The sequence below is a fragment of the Oncorhynchus kisutch genome, linkage group LG1 (assembly GCF_002021735.2).
Source record: "Oncorhynchus kisutch isolate 150728-3 linkage group LG1, Okis_V2, whole genome shotgun sequence".
NCBI lineage: Eukaryota > Metazoa > Chordata > Actinopteri > Salmoniformes > Salmonidae > Oncorhynchus > Oncorhynchus kisutch.
The window spans coordinates 14,473,156-14,479,340 of record NC_034174.2 but is presented as its reverse complement, the minus strand read 5'-3'; positions in this window follow the sequence as shown (position 1 = coordinate 14,479,340).

The following is a 6,185-nucleotide window of genomic DNA, read 5'->3' as shown; positions in this document are numbered from 1 at the left end:
GAAATGCAGAGGTGAAAGAGAGAGGAGGGAGATCATTTCTGTGTGGAATGCAGAGGTGAAAGAGAGGGGAGGGAGATCATTCCTGTGTGGAATGCAGAGGTGAAAGAGAGAGGAGGGAGATCATTCCGGTGTGGAATGCAGAGGTGAAAGAGAGAGGACGGAGATCATTCCTGTGTGGAATGCAGAGGTGAAAGAGAGAGCAGGGAGATCATTCCTGTGTGGAATGCAGAGGTGAAATAGAGAGGAGGGAGATCATTCTCGTGTGGAATGCTGTTTCTCATCCAGAGTCACTTGACCTTCTGGAGTGTGATATTAAAATGTATTTATAGAATTATCAAGGGGCTATGTGTATTTTAGCCTTATTCTGATTCAAGGTTGTATCATACTGATGATAGTGTAAGGACCAGCCATTCCATTAAGTCCATTTCCATGTGAAAGGACCTATGAGCACCAACATGCAAAGTTTGTAGGAACATATCAAATTTGGTGTCAAATGAAAGCTAAGGTCTCCACACAGTCTACACAGTGGATCTGCAACGGATCCGATGGAGCTCAATTTGCATAGCACTATAGTTCTATGTCCTTTTGTGGTGCAACTTATTTTTTTAATGTGGCGCTGTTAGACTAATGGTTAGAGTGTTGGGCCAGTAACCGAAAGGTTGCTGGGTTGAATCCCCGAGCTGACAAGGTACAAATCTGTCGTTCTGCCCCTAAACAAGGCGGTTAACCCACTATTCCTAGGCCATCATTGTAAATAAGAATTTGTTCTTAACTGACTTGCCCAGTTAAATGAAGGCTAAATAAAACATTTAATAAACCAGAGCTCCGTTATACTGTGAAATCGCTGTGGAGAGCCCTTAAAGAGTCTAGATTTTAGGGAAATGAAGGCATAGGTATGTTTTTCAACCATGAGAAATAAATAAAAGCTTTGATTTCTGGTCCTACAGATGGAAAATGGTTTTTAAAAAACATGTACTAGAAAAAGTCTTAAAAGGAATTAGAAATACATCAAAACACAATCATGTTGAAGGCCCCTGCCAACTAATATCAACACTTATATTTAGTTTAGCAGAAATTATTTGCGTTTTCGTGTCATTCTATTACCAAAAACCCAGATATCTTTAAGATATTTTCACATTTCTCTCCCTCATAAGGAGGGAGCATTATGAAGATTCACAGTAACAAGTAAAGGTAGACCTAACAATTAGTTTAGGTCTAGCGTTTTTACTGATAACAGTTTTGTTTATGAATTACTAATTGAATCGGTACCAAATCTGTAACAGAATGATTGCAATTGAATTGGCCACAATGGGTAATTATAATAGTGTTAAGGGAATGTTTATCAATGATGAGTAATTATGTATACATTTCAATCAGGACTGACTAGTCCAAATGCTATCATGTACTGGACATGTATGAATTCTCAGGAGTTTAGAACAATGCCTTGGTACAAATGAATGAACTATCTCCAGATGGCAGGGACGGACTGTCTCCAGACTGTCTAGAATGCTATCTACACTGACTGACCTTGGCTTCAGGCGAGGAGGGAAGGCTCGAGAACTATAGGGCCTCTCTACCAGTGGCAAGAAGAGATAGAACATTTAGAAAACGCTGACGTCATTTTCAGTTTATAACCTGTGGAAAAATGTGTATGAAGCCAGGACTCTCTTGAATTAAACGCTGTTACCTGACTTGACAGAGTGTTTGTTTTATTTCCCAATCAAAATTAGAGGAATTTAGAATTCCTTCAACAAATAGTCACAAACAACTGTTGCAGTAAAGCACAGCACAGTACAATGCAGTAGAGTGCAGTGCAGTAGAGCACAGTACAGAACAGTAGAGCACATCACATTACAGTAGAGCACAGCACAGTACAGTAGAGCACAGTACAGTAGAGTACAGTGCTGTAGAGCACAGTACAGCACAGTACAGTAGAGCACAGTGCAGCAGAGCACAGTAGAATACATTAAATAAATGTACTGTAGAGTAGTGTAGTAGAGTTCTATACTGTACTGTACTCTACTGTTCTGTATTGTACTGTTCCGTACTACTCTGTGCTGTACTGTACTGTTATGTACTGCTCTGTACTGTACTGTACTGCTCTGTGCTGTACTCTACTGTACTGTACTGCTCTGTGCTGCTCTGTGCTGTACTGTACTGCTCTGTACTGTTCTGTACTGCTCTGTACTGCTCTGTACTGTACTGTACTGTTCTGTACTGCTCTGTGCTGCTCTGTGCTGTACTGTTCTGTACTGCTCTGTGCTGTTCTGTGCTGTACTGTACTGTTCTGTACTAATCTGTGCTGTACTGTATTGTACTGTACTGTTCTGTACTGCTCTGTGCTGTGCTGTACTGTACTGTTCTGTACTGCTCTGTGCTGTTCTGTGCTGTTCTGTGCTGTACTGTACTGTTCTGTACTAATCTGTGCTGTACTGTATTGTACTGTACTGTTCTGTACTGTACGGTGTTCTGCTGTTCTGTACTGTATTGTACTGTACTGTTCTGTACTGTATTGTACTGTACTGTTCTGTACTGTACTGTACTGTTCTGTACTGTATTGTACTGTACTGTTCTGTACTGTATTGTACTGTACTGTTCTGTTCTGTACTGTATTGTACTGTACTGTTCTGTACTGTATTGTACTGTACGGTGTTCTGCTGTTCTGTACTGTACTCTACTGTTCTGTACTGTATTGTACTGTACTGTTCTGTACTGTATTGTACTGTACGGTGTTCTGCTGTTCTGTACTGTACTCTACTGTTCTGTACTGTATTGTACTGTACTGTTCTGTACTGTATTGTATTGTACGGTGCTCTGCTGTTCTGTACTGTACTGTGTTCTGCTGTTCTGTACTGTACTGTGCTCTACTGTTCTGTACTGTACGGTGTTCTGCTGTTCTGTACTGTACTCTACTGTAAAAGAGATATTTGTATCAGCATGACTCCCTGTCAAAATAAAAGCTAAATAAAATACTCTACTTTACTGTACCCTGCATTACTGTGCTGTACTGTCCAAACATAGACGTCTATAATTGGTACAGATTTGGTCTGGACCAAACACATTTGGTGCTGTTTGGGGGCGGAGCTCATTAGTATAACATCTAGTGTGTAGAATAATACCCAAACATGCAAAGGAGGATATTACATATTCTTACCTTTGTGTACTATTCAGGATACATCACCATGAAGAGAATGACAGAATTACATCCATAATGATGCATTTCTGTATAGTACAGATCAAGGACCCATGATGTCATTCTGTTACCGAGTGTTGATCCATTTCACTTACTGTAGTTCAATAACCAAAAGAGATTTCTTTCAAACTCAAGGTGCCATATCATAGCTGAGTTTTTGGAAAACGTGGTCACATAAAAAAACTGGGGGAGATTTGTACTGTAATTCTTTTACCAAACTTCGCACCTGCACTGTTCCTTAAGTAAATGTGTTTTAATAAAATAGGAGGCAGTTGTTAAAAGAAGACATGCACATACAGTTGAAGTCGGAAGTTTACATACACTTCGGTTGGAGTCATTAAATTTGTTCTTCAACCACGCCACAAATTTCTTGTTAACAAACTATAGTTTGGCAAGTCAGTTAGGACATCTACTTTGGTCATGACACAAATAATTTTTCCAACATTTGTTTACAGACAGATTATTTAACTTATAATTCACTGTTTCAGAAGTTTACATACACTAAGTTGACTGTGCCTTTAAGGACAACAAAGTCAAGGTATTGGAGTGGCCATCAAAAAGCCTTGACCTCAATCCTATAGATTTGTGGGCAGAACTGAAAAAGTGTGTGCAAGCAAGGAGGCCTACAAACCTGACTCAGTTACACCAGCTCTGTCAGGAGGAATGGGCCAAAATTCACCCAACTTATTATGGGAAGCTTGTGGAAGGCCACCCGAAAAGTTTGACCCAAGTTAAACAATTCAAAGGCAATGCTACCAAATACTAATTGAGTGTATGTAAACCCACTGGGAATGTGATGAAAGAAATTAAAGCTGAAATAAATAATTCTCTCCACTATTATTCTGACATTTCCCATTCTTAATATAAAGTGTTCATCTAAGTGACCTAAGACAGGGAATTTTTATGAGGATTAAAATGTCAGTAATTGTGAAAAACTGATTTTAAATGGATTTGGCTAAGGTGTATGTAAATGTCCAACTTCAACTGTAGGTGTATGGTTTGTTCAACTTTGCAATAAATGGTTTTTGCTTGGGATGCATTTTAAAGTGAAAAAGTGAGTCTCAGCATCACGCTGTGACCGTGGAATTGCCATTAACTAATTTGTTTAGTCTAGTCGATTGTACATCCATTACGTTTTGTCCATGCATACCAAATACATTTGTTCATCCAAGCTTGTGGGTCCAAGACAAAGTGTGACCTCAAATATCATTGGAGCCCAATCTTATTTTCAGCTAAATCTGACAACTGGATTCCACAGTCAATGTTCTACGTAAAGTTAGCTTCTGTATTTGACTGAAGGCCAGCCAGCACACCTTGAGGAGTATGTTTACGAGCATGAAAACACCTCTCTCAGCAATAACGTCAGTGTAAATAAGTAGAGGGGAAGAAAAGTTTCAGAGTTTAAAATGAAAGAAGAAGAAAAAAGAGAACAGCTATGCGATGCTGACACCACACAATTCTAACAGAGCTTTTTAGTCGGAATATCTTGCCTTGTGCCTAACCTTCAAGTTACATTCCACTTTGTTTATTCAGTATTGTGGCAGGTAATGTAAAACTTTTTGGGGAAGATTTCATTGGAATGAGGTTATCATTGGCTATCTACACTACATGAACAAAAGTATGTGGACTCCTGCTCATCGAACATCTCATTCCAAAATCATGGACATTAATATGGAGTTGGCCTTTGCTGCTATAACAGCCTCCATTCTTCTGGTAAGGCTTTCCACTAGATGAGGGGACTTGCTTAGTTCTTCCACACCGATCTCGACAAACCTTGCTTTGTACACGGGGGCATTGTCATGCTGAAAGGGCCTTCCCCAAACTGTTGCCACAAAGTTGGAAGGACAAAATCATCTAGAATGTCATTGTATGCTGTAGCGTTAAGAGTTCCCTTCACTAGAAATAAGGGGCCTATCCCAAACCATTAAAAACAACCTCAGACTATTATTTGTCCTCCACCAAACTTTACAGTTGGTATTATGCATTGGGGCTGGTAGCGTTTTCCTGGCATCTGCAAAACCCGGATTCGTCCGTTGGACTGCCAGATGGTAAACCCTGATTCATCACTCCAGAGAACACATTTGCACTGCTCCAGAGTCCAATGGTGGAGAGCTTTACACTACTCCAGCTGACGCATTCCATTACATGAAGCTCCCTTCGAACAGTTATTTTTATGATGTTGCTTCCAGAGGCAGTTTGGAACTTGGTAGTGAGTGTTGCAACCGAGGACAGATGATTTTTACGCGCTACGTGCTTCACCACTTGGCGGTCCCGTTCTGTAAGCTTGTGTGGCCTACCACTTCGTGGCTGAGCCGTTTTTACTCCTAGACTTTTCCACAATAACAACACTTACAATTGCAGCTCTAGCAGGGCAGAAATTTGACAAACTGACTTGTTGGAAAGGTGGCATCTTATGACGGTAAGGCCATTCTATTGCCAATGTTTGTCTATGGTGATTGCATAGCTGTGTGCTCGATGTTATACACCTGTCAGCAACGGGTGTGACTGAAATAGCCAAATTCACTCATTTGAAGGGGTGCTTTTGTATTTATAGTGTAATTTGAGTCACACTTTATTTGGATAGTCTGGATAGTCCAGCTGTAGATGCTCTACAGATGGTCATACTATTAACAGTTATATGTTGATAAGCAAAAGCTTGCTAAGGTTAGGACTTGTCAAACAGTATTGTTTCTGTCCCTCTCCTCTCCCCAATCTGGGCTTGAACCATTGACCCTCTGCACACATAAACAACAGACTCCCTTGAAGCATCGGTACCTATCTCTCCACAAAGCCACGACCCTTGTAGAGCAAGGGGAAACAACTACTTCAATGTCTCAGAGAGAGTGACGTAACCGATTGAAATGCTACTAGCGCGCACTGCTAACTAGCGAGCCATTTCACACTGGTTACACTAGTGTAAGGGTTAAGGTTAAGTTTAGGGTTAGGATAAGGGTTAAGGTTAGGGTTAGTCGATAGATAGTTGAAAGGTTAC